Raw genomic sequence first — 16,606 nt, 5'->3', positions numbered from 1 at the left:
ATGAGTGAGACTTCATCCTTGAAAAATAAATGTGATGAGAATGGGAATCTGCCAAGATAGGATGATCGGTGGAGATCTGTCTGTGGAGGAGACATTTTTAAGCTGAGAGCTAACTCACGGCAAGGTGCTCTCCATGTGAGGAGGAGAAAGGAGCATTCTAGAAGATGGAGCAACCGTGGGTGTGGGCCTTGAGGTGAAAAATAGCTGGGAAAGTTCAGGAGCAGAAGTCAGTCCATCCCAGTAGGATCCTGGTGAATGAGGGGGAAGGCGGCCTCAGATGAGTTTGTACAAGTGAGAAATGGATTATATTGGAGGCCTGAGAGAAACCACTGGAGAATTTTCAGTATGGTGCCGACATAATTTTCCTCATTAGAAAAAGTCCCTCAGGACACTCTATGAAAATTAGATTGGATCAGGGGAAGGGCGGGACCAAGGAGACCTGCTTGAAGTTTGTTGTATTTGTTCTGGTGACAGATGAGGATGGGGGCCTGGCCAGGGGAGAGGGGATGGAGATGGAGACACGGGACAAACTCGAGATGTGTTTTCGAAGTGCAAACCGCAGGACCTTCTGAAGGGCTGCACAGGAAAGAGCTTAAGCCTTTGCCAAGAACCAGGAGTCAGCTTTGTTCAGATCCCAGGCCTCAGAACAATGAGTGAGAAATGTGTTGATGTGATGTGGTCTGGGGAATAAACAGAAAACAACGAAGCAAAAAGTCAGACTTAAGTCATGCACCAAGTCTCTGATAAGCAGAGGGCCGGTTTCCTGGAAAATGCATGCATGTACTTACAAAAATATTTGTGTACAACTTCGGGCGACCTTTGGGTTCCTGAAGACCCTTCATGAACTCCCATCTGTACCCCCAGTGGACCAGGAGGGTCATATGCTTCTGGATCCAAGATATAAAAAAATCTATGAACTAGAGATTGACACTGACCCTCCATATTCCAGAAATGTGCAACTTGAAGAGTGGACAATGGCCAGTTCTCTTTCAGGCAGGTTTATACATAATCAATCTCCAGTCTCAGTTCTCCAGGGACAGGACGTCCATGCAGCTCCTTCAGGGGGCCCTGCAGTGTTCTGCCATGATTAAAATGCAGTCCAACCCTGTTCCCATTTGCTCAGTCCCCCGAGAGAGGGATGGGCCAAAGTGAAGCCTTGAAGGAACAAGGAAATATGAACACATGTGGTTATTAGGGTGGAGGTATTCTGGGTCATTCTTTTCTAATTTTGAGCTTTCTGTTTTGCTGGTCTAACACTGCTTGAGCAATACATTTGAAAAAGAACCCACATGAGATGGGAGTTCAGAAATTCTCTCTATTTTCAGTTTGAACAAACAAACAAAACAAAATATCCCTGCAAATCAGTAAGTCTTTTGTTTTTCAACAGTGGATTAATTTTTTTCTCTGTGCCTCAGTTTGTTATCATGTATCTTTTCCATGTGTCTTTTAAATGCAAAAGGCAAGAATGTAGATTCCAGGACATATGAGATGAGCTCAACTTGTGCTTTCATCATCAGGACTTCTTGCCCTTCTCGGAATTTGTGAGGCTTTTTATGACTCCATGACTTGCATGTGCTGCTCCCTCTGCCCTTCCTACTAGGACTTCTTGGGAAACTTGTATGTTGTCTTTTTAGGTCCAATCATCCTTAGCCTTCATGAATCCATAGACAGAGCCACACCTGCTTTCTCTACTGCAGTCTCTTCATGTCCCACCCTTGTTTTACTATGGGTCATATTTCATTTTTTTTTTTTTTTTTTTAATTTTATTTTCCCACTGTACAGCAAGGGGGTCAGGTTATCCTTACATGTATACATTACAATTACAGTTTTTCCCCCACCATTTCTTCTGTTGCAACATGAGTATCTAGACATAGTTCTCAATGCTATTCAGCGGGATCTCCTTGTAAATCTATTCTAAGTTGTGTCTGATAAGCCCAAGCTCCCGATCCCTCCCACTCCCTCCCCCTCCCATCAGGCAACCACAAGTCTCTTCTCCAAGTCCATGATTGATTTTCTTTTCTGAGGAGATGTTCATTTGTGCTGGATATTAGATTCCAGTTATAAGTGATGTCATATGGTATTTGTCTTTGTCTTTCTGGCTCATTTCACTCAGTATGAGATTCTCTAGTTCCATCCATGTTGCTGCAAATGGCATGATGTCATCCTTTTTTATGGCTGAGTAGTATTCCATCGTGTATATATACCACATCTTCCGAATCCAATCCTCTGTCGATGGACATTTGGATTGTTTCCATGTCCTGGCTATTGTGAATAGTGCTGCAATGAACATGCGGGTGCATGTGTCTCTTTTAAGTAGAGCTTTGTCCGGATAGATGCCCAAGAGTGGGATTGCAGGGTCATATGGAAGTTCTATGTATAGATTTCTAAGGTATCTCCAAACTGTTCTCCATAGTGGCTGTACCAGTTTACATTCCCACCAACAGTGCAGGAGGGTTCCCTTTTCTCCACAGCCCCTCCAGCACTTGTTATTTGTGGATTTATTAATGATGGCCATTCTGACTGGTGTGAGGTGGTATCTCATGGTAGTTTTGATTTGCATTTCTCTTATAATCAGCGATGTTGAGCATTTTTTCATGTGTTTGTTGGCCATCTGTATATCTTCCTTGGAGAAATGTCTATTCAGGTCTTTTGCCCATTTTTCCATTGATTGATTGGTTTTTTTGCTGTTGAGTTGTATAAGTTGCTTGTATATTCTAGAGATTAAGCCCTTGTCAGTTGCATCATTTGAAACTATTTTCTCCCATTCTGTAAGTTGTCTTTTTGTTTTCTTTTGGGTTTCCTTTGCTGTGCAAAAGCTTTTCAGTTTGATGAGGTCCCATGGGTTTATTTTTGCTCTAATTTCTATTGCTTTGGGAGACTGACCTGAGAAAATATTCATGATGTTGATGTCAGAGAGTGTTTTGCCTATGTTTTCTTCTAGGAGTTTGATGGTGTCCTGTCGTATATTTAAGTCTTTCAGCCATTTGGAGTTTATTTTTGTGCATGGTGTGAGGGTGTGTTCTAGTTTCATTGCTTTGCATACAGCTGTCCAGGTTTCCCAGCAATACTTGCTGAATAGACTTTCCTTTTCCCATTTTATGTTCTTGCCTCCCTTGTCAAAGATTAATTGACCATAGGTGTCAGGGTTAATTTCCAGATTCTCTATTCTGTTCCATTGGTCTGTCTGTCTGTTTTGATACCAGTACCACACTGTTTTGATGACTGTGGCTTTGTAGTATTTCTTGAAGTCTGGGAGAGTGATGCCTCCTGCTTGGTTTTTGTTTCTCAGGATTGCTTTGGCGATTCTCGGTCTTTTGTGGTTCCATATAAATGTTTGGATTGTTTGTTCTAGTTCTGTGAAAAATGTCATGGGTAATTTGATAGGGATTGCATTGAATCTGTAGATTGCTTTGGGTAGGATGGCCATTTTCACAATATTGATTTTTCCAATCCAGGAACATGGAATATCTTTCCATTTTTTTACATCTTCTTTGATTTCTTTAATTAAGATTTTATAGTTCTCGGCATATAGGTCCTTTACCTCTTTGGTTAGGTGTATTCCGAGGTATTTGATTTTGTGAGGTACAATTTTAAAAGGTATCGTATTTTTGTATTCCTTTTCTAATGCTTCATTGCTGGTATACAGAAATGCAACTGACTTCTGAATGTTAATCTTATATCCTGCCACTTTGCTGAATTTATTAATCAGTTCAAGGAGTTTTGGGGTTGAGTCCTTAGGGTTTTCTAGGTATAGAATCATGTCATCTGCATACAGTGACAGTTTGATCTCTTCTCTTCCTATATGGATGCCTTTGATTTCTTTTGTTTGTCTAATTGCTGTGGCTAAGACTTCCAAAACGATGTTGAAGAGCAGTGGTGAGAGTGGGCATCCCTGTCTTGTTCCAGATTTGAGTGAGAAGGCTTTCAGTTTTTCCCCATTGAGGATTATATTTGCTGTGGGTTTATCATAAATGGCTTTGATTATATTCAGGAATGTTCCCTCTATACCCACTTTGGCGAGGGTCTTGATCATGAATGGATGTTGAACTTTGTCAAATGCTTTTTCTGCATCTATTGAGATGATCATATGATTTTTGACCTTTTTTTTGTTAATGTGGTGTATGATGTTGATTGATTTGCGTATGTTGAACCATCCTTGTGAACCTGGGATGAACCCAACCTGGTCATGGTGTATAATTTTTTTGATATGTTGTTGGATTCGGTTGGCTAAGATTTTGTTGAGAATTTTTGCATCTATATTCATCAATGATATTGGGCGATAGTTTTCTTTTTTGGTGGTATCTCTGCCTGGTTTTGGAATGAGGGTGATGGTGGCCTCATAGAATGTCTTTGGGAGTATTCCTTCTTCTTCAACCTTTTGAAAGAGTTTAAGGAGGATGGGCACCAATTCCTCTTTATATGTTTGATAGAATTCACCTGTGAAGCCATCTGGTCCTGGGCTTTTATTTGTAGGGAGTGATTTTATGACCTCTTCAATTTCATTTCTGGTGATTGGTCTGTTCAGTTGGTCTGTTTCTGCTTGATTCAGTTTTGGCAGGCTGTAAGATTCTAGAAAATTGTCCATTTCTTCCAGATTGTCAAACTTATTGCCATATAGTTGTTCATAGTATTCTCTTATGGTTTTTTGTATTTCTGCTGTATCCGTTGTGATTTCTCCTTTTTCATTTATAATTTTGGTGATTTGGGTTCTTTCTCTCCTCTTTTTAGTGAGTCTGGCCAGGGGTTTATCAATTTTGTTCACCTTTTCAAAGAACCAGCTCTTGGTTTTATTAATTTTCTCTATTGTTTTTTGAGTCTCTATTTTATTGATTTCTTCTTTGATCTTTACAATTTCCTTCCTTCTGCTGACTTTAGGACTTCTTTGTTCTTCTTTTTCTAATTCATTTAGGTGGAGGGTTAAGTTGTCAATTTGGGATCTTTCTTCTTTTTTGAGAAAGGCCTGTATTGCTATAAATTTCCCTCTGAGCACTGCTTTCGCAGCATCCCATAGATTTTGAGAGGTTGTGTCTTCATTATCATTTGTTTCAAGATAGTTTTTAATTTCCTTCTTGATTTCCTCATTGACCCATTGGTTTTTTAGTAGCATGTTGTTTAGTCTCCATGGAGTAGGTTTTTTCTCTTTCCTTTTCCCATGGTTGATTTCTAATTTCATGGCATTGTGGTCAGAGAAGATACTTGAGATAATTTCTATGCTCCTAAATTTATTGAGATTCGCTTTATGTCCCAATATGTGGTCGATTCTTGAGAATGTTCCATGAGCATTTGAGAAGAATGTGTATTCTGATTTTTTTGGATGTAGTGTCCTGAAGATATCAATTAAGTCTAACTTTTCTATTGTTTCCTTTAGGATCTCTGTTGCTTTATTGGTTTTCTGTCTAGAGGATCTGTCCATTGATGTGAGGGGGGTATTTAGGTCTCCTACTATGATTGTATTCTCATCAATATCTCCCTTTATGTCTGTTAATATTTGTTGTATGTATCTGGGTGCTCCTATGTTTGGGGCATATATGTTGACGATAGTAACATCCTCTCCTTGGATGGATCCCTTAATCATTAAATAGTGTCCTTCTTTGTCTTTCTTTATGTCTTTTGTTTTAAAGTCTATTTTGTCTGATATGAGCGTTGCAACTCCTGCTTTTCTGTCATGTCTATTGGCATGAAATACTTTTCCCCAGCCTTTCACTTTCAATCTATATGTATCTTTTGTCCTAAGGTGAGTTTCTTGTAGGCAGCATATTGAAGGTTTTTGCCGTTTTATCCACTCAGCCATTCTGTGTCTTTTGATTGGGGCATTCAGTCCATTGACATTTAAGGTGATAATTGATAGATGATTATTTATTGCCATTTGATCCTCGTGTTCCAGTTGATTCTATGGTTCTCCATTCTTCCTTTCTTTTTTTTTTTTTTTTTTTTTTTTTTTTTGGTTGGATGGTCTCCTGTTATTATCTGCTTGAGTGTATTTTTTTTTCATTTTTTGCAAATGCAATATTTGGTTTTGGCTTGTGGTTGCCCTGTTTTTTAAGTATGCTAACCCCTTCCCATAATTGTGTGTTTTAGCCTGATGGTCCTGTAAGTTCAAACACTTCATTATTATATTAAAATTAAGAAGAGAGACATACATACAAACAAAAAGGATTATTTACCTCCTAACATCCCTTGCCCACATTTTATGGTTTTGATGACTCTTTTATTTTTTTCTTTTTAATTTTATTTTGTTTGAAGCATGTTCATGATTAAATCTGTATGCTGGCTTATTTGAATGACTGCTCTCTGATTGTATCTTCCTCTGTCCTAGTTCTTCCTCTTCTTCTTCTTCTTTTTTTTTTTTTTTCTTTTCTTTTTTCTTCCCTTTCCTTCCTTTCTTTTGGTTTAGAGAAGCCCTTTCAATATTTCCTTTAACCTGGGTTTTGTGTTGCTGTATTCTTTAAGTTTTTGTTTGTTGGGAAAAATTTTTATTTCCCCTTCTATTTTAAATGATATTCTTGCTGGATAAAGTATTCTAGGTTGCATATTTTTTCCTTTGAGCACTTTAAATATCTCTTGCCATTCCCTCCTGGCCTGTAGTGTTTCTGTAGAGAAATCAGCTGATATTCTTATGGGGGTTCCCTTGTAGGTAACATTCTGTTTTTCTCTTGCTGCCTTTAGGATCCTCTCTTTATCACTAACTTTTGCCATTTTTATTATGATGTGTCTTGGTGTGGGTCTGTTTGGGTTCAGTTTGTTTGGGGCCCTCTGTGCTTCTTGTATCTTGAATCCAGTATCCTTTAGATTTGGGAAGTTTCCAGCGATAATTTCTTCAAATATATTTTCCATTCCCTTATCTTTTTCTACTCCTTCTGGAATTCCTATTATGCGTAGATTGGCTCGTTTTATATTATCCCATAGGTCTCTTATATTGCTTTCCAGTTTTTTGATTCGGTTTTCTGTCTGTTGACCAGATTGAGTGATTTCCATTATTCTATCTTCCATATCACTGATTCGTTCTTCTGCATTATTCATTCTGGTTTTTACTGCCCCTAGTTCAGTTTGCATCTCTGCAAATGAATGTTCTAGTTTTTCTTGGCTCCTCCTTATATTTTCTAGCTCCTTTCTGAGGGTATCTGCATTGCTGTTCATATCTTCTCTTAATTCCTTCAGTATTTTCACTATTTCTCTTTTGAACTCCAGGTCTGTCAGACTGCAGAGATCAGTTTCATTGTTGACTGTTTTAGGTGAGTTCTCCTGTTGGTTTGACTGGGGGTGGTTTCTCAGCTTCTTCATCTTGCTTGTTGTCTTCTTTCTCCTGAGGGAGTTGTACTCTCCGTTATCGGGTAGTGTTTGCCTTGTCACTGCCGTGGAATATTTCCTGAGGGCTGTCGTTGTTGGTCAATCTTTTTTTTGAGGCAGTGTGGCTTTTCTGGAGTGTTGATGGGACTAACAGTGTTTCTTTGAAGCAAAGGAGGACTTCCTGAGGGCAGACAGGACTGGGAGGTCCACCCCACGATGGTAGCAGATTTCACTTGGTTCTCAGCACCCCCTGGGGTCTTGGGCGGGTAGCAGGGCCCTTGGAGACTCAAGAGGTTCCTCCCCAGGGCAGCCCGATTCAGAAAGACCGTCTGAGATCTTTTCCCGATTCCGCCAGGCTTGTTGCAGCTTTTCTGGGCTGCAGGGGGTCCTGCCTGGAGCTGGCAGTCCTATGCAGCTGGTCCACTAGGTCTCAGCACCCCTTGGGGTCTTGGGCGAGTAGCAGGGCCTTTGGAGACTCAAGAGGCTCCTCCCCAGAACAGCCCGACTCAGAAAGACCGTCTGAGATCTTTTCCCAATTCGGCCAGGCTTGTTGCAGCTTTTCTGGGCTGCAGGGGGTCCTGCCTGGAGCTGGCAGTCCTATGCAGCTGGTCCACTAGGTCTCAGCACCCCTTGGGGTCTTGGGCGGGTAGCAGGGCCCTTGGAGACTCAAGAGGCTCCTCCCCAGGGCAGCCCGATTCAGAAAGACCGTTTGAGATCTTTTCCCGATTCGGCCAGGCTTGTTGCAGCTTTTCTGGGCTGCAGGGGGTCCTGCCTGGAGCTGGCAGTCCTATGCAGCTGGTCCAATAGGTCTCAGCACCCCCTGGGGTCTTGGGCGGGTAGCAGGGCCCTTGGAGGCTCAAGAGGCTCCTCCCCAGGACAGCCCGACTCAGAAAGACCGTCTGAGATCTTTTCCCGATTCCGCCAGGCTTGTTGCAGCTTTTCTGGGCTGCAGGGGGTCCTGCCTGGAGCTGGCAGTCCTATGCAGCTGGTCCACTAGGTCTCAGCACCCCTTGGGGTCTTGGGTGGGTAGCAGGGCCCTTGGAGACTCAAGAGGCTCCTCCCCAGGGCAGCCCGATTCAGAAAGACCGTTTGAGATCTTTTCCCGATTCGGCCAGGCTTGTTGCAGCTTTTCTGGGCTGCAGGGGGTCCTGCCTGGAGCTGGCAGTCCTATGCAGCTGGTCCAATAGGTCTCAGCACCCCCTGGGGTCTTGGGCGGGTAGCAGGGCCCTTGGAGGCTCAAGAGGCTCCTCCCCAGGACAGCCCGACTCAGAAAGACCGTCTGAGATCTTTTCCCGATTCCGCCAGGCTTGTTGCAGCTTTTCTGGGCTGCAGGGGGTCCTGCCTGGAGCTGGCAGTCCTATGCAGCTGGTCCACTAGGTCTCAGCACCCCTTGGGGTCTTGGGCGGGTAGCAGGGCCCTTGGAGACTCAAGAGGCTCCTCCCCAGGACAGCCCGACTCAGAAAGACCGTCTGAGATCTTTTCCCAATTCGGCCAGGCTTGTTGCAGTTTTTCTGGGCTGCAGGGGGTCCTGCCTGGAGCTGGCAGTCCTATGCAGCTGGTCCCCTAGGTCTTAGCACCCCCTGGGGTCTTGGGCGTGTAGCAAGGCCCTTGGAGACTCAAGAGGCTCCTCCCCGGGGGAGCCCGTCTCAGAAAAACCGTCGGAGAATTAGGTCGATCTATTCACGGCCTGGCTAGGCTTGTTCTAGCTTTTCTGGGCTGCAGGCCTTTTCTAGGGGGCTGGTGGTGTTTGGTGCTGCTCTGTGGAAGTGTAGCCCCTCCAAAGGGCAAGCAGGCCTGTGCAGGGAGAGCCCCTGCGGTGGTAGGCTTCAGGCAATTGTTGAGGCCAGCCCTCCTGGATGGCAGGCAGCCCCAGGTTCGGCGAGAGCGTAGGGGGTGGCGGGGGTGGGGGGAGGGAATGCACTGGGAAGCACAGCTTTCTGCTAGCTAGCGGGCCTGTAAGCTTGCTGTGGCGTGGGGGGTATTCTATGGGGACCCACCCCTTCTTCTCTCCCCTCCCCAGCACGGGCGCAGACCAGGCTCTTCTCCCAGGTTCCCTCTGAGGCGGCTTTCCACTTCCCCGCCCCTAGAGTATTGCTCCCTTCCTCTGCGACAGCTTTGTTTTCTAGTCTCTCAGGCAGTCTCTGCCCCGTCAAATGGTTTAGAGACCTCCCAAGCAGTTTCCGCTCTTCCCCGCCCCCCTAGCCCGGGGACTAATCTCTGGAGCCGAGGTCTCGGTGCCCAGCCCCCACCCAGGCGGCGCCCCCCGGCCCTTTCTTGGGGACTAACCTTCGGAGGCGAGGTCTCGGTGCCCAGCCCCAACCCAGGCGTCCCCCGGCCCCCTCTCGGGGACCAACCTTCAGAGCTGAGGTCTCGGTGCCCAGCCCCCACCCAGGCGTCCCCCGGCCCTTTCCCGGGGACTAACCTCTGGAGCCGAGGATTCGGTGCCCAGCCCCCACCCAGGCGTCTCAATTTTTGGTGACTGTGCCCGTAGTTCAGATGGTCCGTTGGGTTCTTGATCGTTTTTCCGTACTCCGACTTACTGCTACACTCTTCTCTGCATCTGGAGATTCCTCCGGTTCGTTTGATCTTTCCCCCGGTAGGAGACTTTCCAGGGTGCGGGATCCCTTTCTCCTCCGCAGTTCCCTTTCGGGAGCGCCCGTCCCGCTCGGATTCACCTTCTCTCACTCTCCTCTTTTCTCCCGTTCTGCCCAATAATGTCACGAACTTCTTGCCGTTATTGGAGTTTAGGTTCCTCTGCCAGCGATTGGTTGTTGTTCTGTGCGAGTCATTTCTTCTGTAGATGTGCTTTTTTTGTTGTGTTTGTGGGAGAGGGCGAGCGTGTCCCCCTACTCCTCCGCCATCTTGTCCTCCTCCTCATTTTTTAATTATTTGTTTCCATATCTGTCTCTCCCCCTGGACCTTGAGGGAAGTGGTGGTGATTTATTTATATCTTAGTTGCAAAATCCAGCCAAAATCTGGCACATAATCTAAGCTGGGTAAATACATGCTGAATGTATGTGATAATTTTGTGGTGTTGAAAGCTGTGCTGTGAAGCTGGGTAATAGTCTAGCCCTGGCATCTCAGACCCCTACCAACATTTTCAGTGTCATGTTGATGTTATGAAGAAATGTTTTGACTTGTGAAGCAAAGACCACTCTCACCCTCAGCCTGTTTCATCCCCTTTCTACTCTCAGAGGCCACTTCTGTTCCACATACCTGTATGATTTTGATGTCCAAGGCTGAGGTTGCCACTTATAGGGCTTAGGTCCCAAGCTCTACTTCATCTCTGTTCCTTTCCTCCCTGCAGTACAAAAATGAAAAAGGCCTTCAGTCTCAGTCTTCAAGCCCATAATTATGTAATTTATTTGTTGAGTGCTTACATTCTATCAGACACTGCTAACTGCCTCCATCAATTAACTACTTTTATTTTTGTAAGAGCTCTATTCACTTCCTCTCTCATATAGTTATGTCTTTCGGCAACATTCATTGAGCATCTAGTATAGGTTAAGATTATGCTGAGCATTTGTGATACAACTATGAACAAGAGAGACCAGTCTCTGCCCTCTTAGAACTTGGAATCTGGTGTGGAAGACAGAACACATCTGGTAACCATAAATTAAGAAGAAAGTTTGATAAGATGACATATGTTACACATGAAGCAAAGACAGTGCCGTGGTGGAGATATAAGGATCTGGACCAGGGGAAGAAAGAGGCTGGAGGATGGTACAGCCTGATTGCTAGATATACATCACTTCCACCCTGTATTTCATTCACCTAGAAGTAGCCACACGATCACATGTAATGACAAAAAGGCTGGGAAGTACATTTTGTGGGCGACTCAGGAGAGTGATAAGGAAAAGGATTTGCTAGTTCCTATGCGTCGCATCACTTATGACATTTCAGCTGAGACCATAAAGATGTAATGGAAGAGTTTTCAAGCTAGAAAGAATCCTACATGGAAAGATTATAAGCTAGGGGAAAACAGCTCGGCCTCTTGATGACTAAAGAAATGTCCTTATGTCTCCCACATAATAAGCAAGGAAGAGAGAACTATGAGATGAATTAGGAGAGTTTGGAGGAAGCCAGACATTTAGGATTTGCTTCTTAGAGCTGTAAGTTTTAAGCCAGGGGCAATCATGACCATTTTTAGAAGCTCGGCCTAACTGCAGTGTGGAGAAGTGTCCGTATAGGCTGTATAGGAAGAGTAGGAGCAGGGAGACCACTAATGAGGTTACCAGGAAGGAGATTATAGTGGCTAAGAATGGGTGGTAGGGGCAGTGATTGTATTCCGGCTTTATAAATTGCGGTAGTAACAAAGTGGAAGTTGCAAGCTGAAATTTGCTCCTTACAGTCCAAATCCTCATTTCCCTCATGCTCAGTGAATTGGTTTTTTATCACGTAGTTCTTCTGTGTATAACACCATATTGGTTTGTGTCTCTTCTCTACATAAACATCTAGTCTCAAGCTTCTGACCAAGGGGCATGAAATGTAAGTGCTAAGGAAGTGAAGAGAAGGAAGAAGGGCTAGACCAAGGGGAGTTCATCAAGAATGCAGAGCTTGGAGTTCCCATGGTGGCTCAGTGGTTAACAAATCTGACTAGGGTTGCGAGTTCAATCCCTGGCCACGCTCAGTGGGTTAAGGATCTGGCGTTGCCGTGAGCTGTGGTGCAGGTCGCAGATGCAGCTCGGATCCTGAGTTGCTATGGCTCTGGGGTAGGCTGGTGGCTACAGCTCCGATTGGACCCCTAGCCTGGGAACCTCCATATGCCTTGGGAGCAGCCCAAGAAATAGCAAAAAGACCAAGAAAAAAAAAAACCCAAACAAACAAACAAACAAAAAACAAAACAAAAAGAATGCAGAGCTTCTGGGAGTTCCTCTTGTGGCTCAGTGGAAACAAATCTGACTAGCATCCATGAGGATGCAGGTTTGATCCCCAGCCTTGCTCAGAGGGTTAAGGATCCGATGTTGCCATGAGCTGTGGTGTAGGTCGCAGACTTGGCTCAGATCCCACATTTCTGTGGCTGTGGTATAGGCTGGCATCCCCCCCCCCCCAAAAAAAAAGAATGCAGAACTTCTGGTATGGCTTTGGAGGATGGAAAAGCCACAGGAACTGTAGAAAGAATGGGGCCTCCAGAGACAGAGCTCTGATTTCTGGCCTTATATGAGTTCTAAACTCTGTGGACATTGTAGTTGGGTTTTGAAACTCTAAATAAAAGTACAGACCTCCAAATCCAATAGAAATGGGTCTAACTCCAAGATTCACCTCTATGAGTTGTATGAGCCTGGAAAGATGTGTCTCTCAGCTTCAGTTCCTCATTTATAAAACACCAGTTTTATCAGTCAGCTTGGCTGAAGTAATGAGCATCACCAAAATCACACTGACTGGCAACAAACTTTTTATTTGTCACTTCACCGTAGGTCTCCTGCTATGGCTCTGCTCCATGTGTTTTCTATCCCATGACCCAGGCTGTGAGCTTGAGGCAGAAGGAGAGAGCAAGAGAGAAGGCAGAACCTTGCAAGCCTCTGAGAGCTTCTTATGGCAAACCGCACATCTGTGCTCATTCCACTGGCCCAAGAGAGTCACATAGCCCAATCTGTTATTAGGGCTGGAAAGTACATTCTATCTACAAAGAAGCATGACGAGTCAGATGACAATGGGGGAAAGTACACAGTTGGGAACATTAATATGACCTGCCACGTCCACCTTGCAGAATCATTGCAGGAATTAAGCGAACGAAACATACAAAGCACCTAACAGTGTCTGACATGGTAAACATTTGGCGAAAGTCAACTCTTATGAGATAGCCTGATTTTAATATATATTTGCAAACATGGAATTAAAATGTGCTTCTCTTTGCCTTCTACCTTCCTCTTTTCTCTCAATAACTACCTTTCCTGCACACTTAGGAGCATAAACAGTACCTTGTGCAAAATGCACAGCCTTTCGTGGCAGGTAGACCTTGGTTTGAAACTCAGGTGTATCATACACCCTTTTTTTCCTCCCTTGTCTTTTTAGGGCCACACCCACAGCATACGGCGGTTCCCAGGCTAGGGGTCTAATTGGAGCTGTAGCTGCCACCCTATGACAGAGCCACAGCAGCTTGTGATCTGAGCCGCATATGCGACCTACACCACAGCTCATGGCAATGCCAGATCCTTAACCCACTGAGCAAGGCCAGGGATCAAACCCCGCTTTCTCATAGATGCTAGTCGGGTTTGTTAACCACTGAACCACAATGGGAACTCCTCATACACTCTTTTTGGATGGGCTGAGATCAGTGGTTCTCTCCGAGTCTCATTCTGCTTATCGGTAAAATAGGGGGAAAAGGGTGGACCACTGGATTGGTATAAAGGTTAAATCTCCTTGCTCAAGGAATTCAGACCATTCTCTTTCCTCGATAGATTTCCCCCAGTTTCTGACAAATTCTTAGTGTTAAATGTTTTCTGACTATTTCAATTTAAGGCAAGAAGAGCTCCTCTATAAGAGGACTAGCCTTCTATAAGAGAAGCACAGAAACTGAGTATGAGAAAGTAAACCTTGAGGCTTTCTATAGTAAATATTGTCATTTCTTTTACTGTAAAGATTTGGGACTCTTCCTTAACTGTTAAATACATAGAGTCTCTTCATGTCTTCGTGGTGCCTAGCTATTCCACGTGACCCCATGACCTCATGCTTTTGCTAATGCTAGTCCTTCCACTTGGGATGCTTCATTTATCTCAAAGGAAATTCCTTTGGTGAACATCCCAGATCCTTCTCACCAACCCATCTCCATCATCAGAGTTAGTTAAGAGATTTCCCTTGCCTCCATGTGTTTTTTTTTTTTGTTTTTTTTTTTTTTTTTTTTTTTAGGGCCCCACCCAAGGCATATGGAAGTCCCCAGGCTAGGGGTCAAATTGAAGCTGTAGCTGCCGGCCTACACCACAGCCACAGCAATGAGGGATCTGAGCCACGTCTGCGACCTACACCATAGTTCATGGCAACATCGGATCCTTAACCCACTGAGCAAGGCCAGGGATTGAACCTGCATCCTCATGGACACTAGTCCAGTTCATTTCCACTGAACCACAGTGGGAACTCTGACTCCATGCTTTTAAATCAGACTTAACCTGCACCTGGTAACATGCATGAGTGGACTAGGGTTTTGACTTTTGGGTGCAATTACTTGGATCGAATCCCAGCCCTCCTGCTTCAAGCCCTAGAACTGAAGCAAGTAGGGGTCAGTTTGCTATGAATGAGATGCTAAACAGTGCTTGGGTCATCATGAGAGGTAGAAGGACTATCTGAGATCAGGTAAGAAAGTGACATGATGACACCTGCACTTGAGAAAGATGAGAATGACTGTTCCGTGGCTCTGAGTGAAATGGACTGAAAGGGAGCAAAGGTAGGGAACAGTGTGACCATCCAGGCAAGAGATGGTGTGCTTGCACTTGGTCTTGAAGAAACCTCACTGGTAAAATATGCACCATGTTTGGCAGCTGGGGTTCCTTTTTTTTTTTTTTTTTTTTCCTAGCTGCCTGGTTTCACAGAGTGCCTGGTCTTCCGTAGATTCCTTCTCCTCTAACACAGCCCTTCTCCGAGTGCGCTCTGCCTATGACTGGGGCTTGTCTCTGGACTTCTACGACTAGCCTTCTATAAGAGAAGCACAGAAACTGAGTAGAAGCATTCATAAACTTTAATAAGAATTTGGTATCCAAGCTCATTATCATTCTTTTCTAGTAACTGATTTTTATTTTAACCCACAATAGTTGTGGTAGGTAATGGATGGGGATGAAATGAGCAAACGACAACCCCTCACCAGCGAGAGCTCAGAAAGCAGGGATTGCATGTTTCCTGTGATGTTCCTGCCCTCTTTCTCTTTGCTGGGGTAGGAAGAGTTTAGTTATTTTTTCTGGATTTTAGTGAAACCGGATTACAACCAAGTTGAGTTTCAGACATTTCTAATTTTTCTCTTGGAGGGTATTTCTTGGACTCGAATATCCTACTTTCTCCTGGTTACAAAACTGCCAACATTTTGTCTGGCTGGGGAGGGAATGTTTAAATGTTTAATTCCAAATTCCCACCTACATCTCCCTCTCTCTTTTTAATATTATTTTTGTTGTTTGGTCTTTTTTGTTGTTGTTGTTGTTGTTGTTGTTGCTATTTCTTGGGCCGCTCCCGCGGCATATGGAGGTTCCCAGGCTAGGGGTCGAATCAGAGCTGTAGCCACCAGCCTACGCCAGAGCCACAGCAACGCGGGATCTGAGCCGCGTCTGCAACCTACACCACAGCTCACGGCAACGTCGGATCGTTAACCCACTGAGCAAGGGCAGGGACCGAACCCGCAACCTCATGGTTCCTAGTCGGATTCGTTAACCACTGCGCCACGACGGGAACTCCTCCCTCTCTCTTTTTGATTACTAGACTTTATTTTTTTTAAAGTAGTTTTCAGTGTACAGAAAAGTTGAGCAGAAAGTATAGAGAGTTCTCAAATACCCACTCCCCTGCCATGCACAACTTCCCCTATTAGTAACATCCTGCACCAGGGGGGTGTATTTGTTATATTGTTACAATTGATCAATCAATATTAATACCTTATTATTATTAACTAAATCCCATAGTTGTCATTAGGGTCCACTCTTTGTGCTGTATACTCCATGAGTTTTGAGAACCGCATAAAGGCATGTATCCACCAGAAACAGAAGGGTATCACTGCCTAAAGCCCCTGGTGCTCTGCCTCTTCTTCTTTCCCTCCCTCTCCCCAAGCCCCTGGAAACCACTCATCTTTTTCCCATTTCCATAGTTTTGCCTCTTCTAGAATGTTATACAGTTAGAACCAGAAAGTATGTAGTATTTTCTTTTTTTTCTTTTTGCTTTTTAGGGCCGCTCCTGTGGCATATGGAGGTTCCCAGGCTAGGGGTTGAATTGGAGCTGCAGCTGCCAGCCTACCCCACAGCCACAGCAACACGGGATCTGAGCTGCGTCTGCGACCTACACCACAGCTTATGGCAACACTGGATCCTATATCCACTGAGCGGGGCCGGGGATTGAACCCGCATCCTCATGGATACTAGTCAGGTTCATTAACCATGGAGCCACAACAGGAACTCCCAAGTATTTTTTTTTTTTTTTTGTCTTTTTGCTATTTCTTTGGGCCGCTCCCGAGGCATATGGAGGTTCCCAGGCTAGGGGTCGAATCGGAGCCGTAGCCACTGGCCTAAGCCAGAGCCACAGCAACGCAGGATCCGAGCCGTGTCTGCAACCTACACCACAGCTCACGGCAACACAGGATCCTTAACCCACTGAGCAAGGGCAGGGACCGAACCCGCAACCTCATGGTTCC

General features: G+C 44.7%; 1 protein-coding gene across 11 annotated transcripts in view; it reads right to left on the bottom strand.

Annotated features, from left to right (window-relative positions):
- Window positions 1–16,606, bottom strand: part of LOC146395310 (uncharacterized) — a 215,436-nt gene that overhangs the window by 79,769 nt on the left and 119,061 nt on the right. For 5 of the 11 annotated variants that reach the window (XR_014832345.1, XR_014832350.1, XR_014832346.1 and 2 more), the window contains 2 exons: window positions 10,504–10,588; window positions 936–1,155 (listed from right to left, as the gene is read on the bottom strand). The gene's annotated coding sequence lies outside the window, so the exon portion shown is untranslated. Of the gene's footprint in view, window positions 1–788; window positions 1,156–9,709; window positions 10,164–10,503; window positions 10,589–16,606 lie in introns of those variants that run through there. The other 6 variants (XR_014832349.1, XR_014832347.1, XM_085003919.1 and 3 more) reach the window with 5 other exon arrangements.

The sequence above is a fragment of the Sus scrofa genome, chromosome 17, assembly GCF_054392235.1.
Source record: "Sus scrofa isolate SSC_HxYL_T2T_F1_AM1 chromosome 17, Sscrofa_HxYL_maternal_Yorkshire_Landrace_v2.0, whole genome shotgun sequence".
Taxonomy (NCBI): domain Eukaryota; kingdom Metazoa; phylum Chordata; class Mammalia; order Artiodactyla; family Suidae; genus Sus; species Sus scrofa.
The sequence above is the reverse complement of the archived record's forward strand: the minus strand, read 5'-3'. Positions and strand labels throughout refer to the sequence as shown.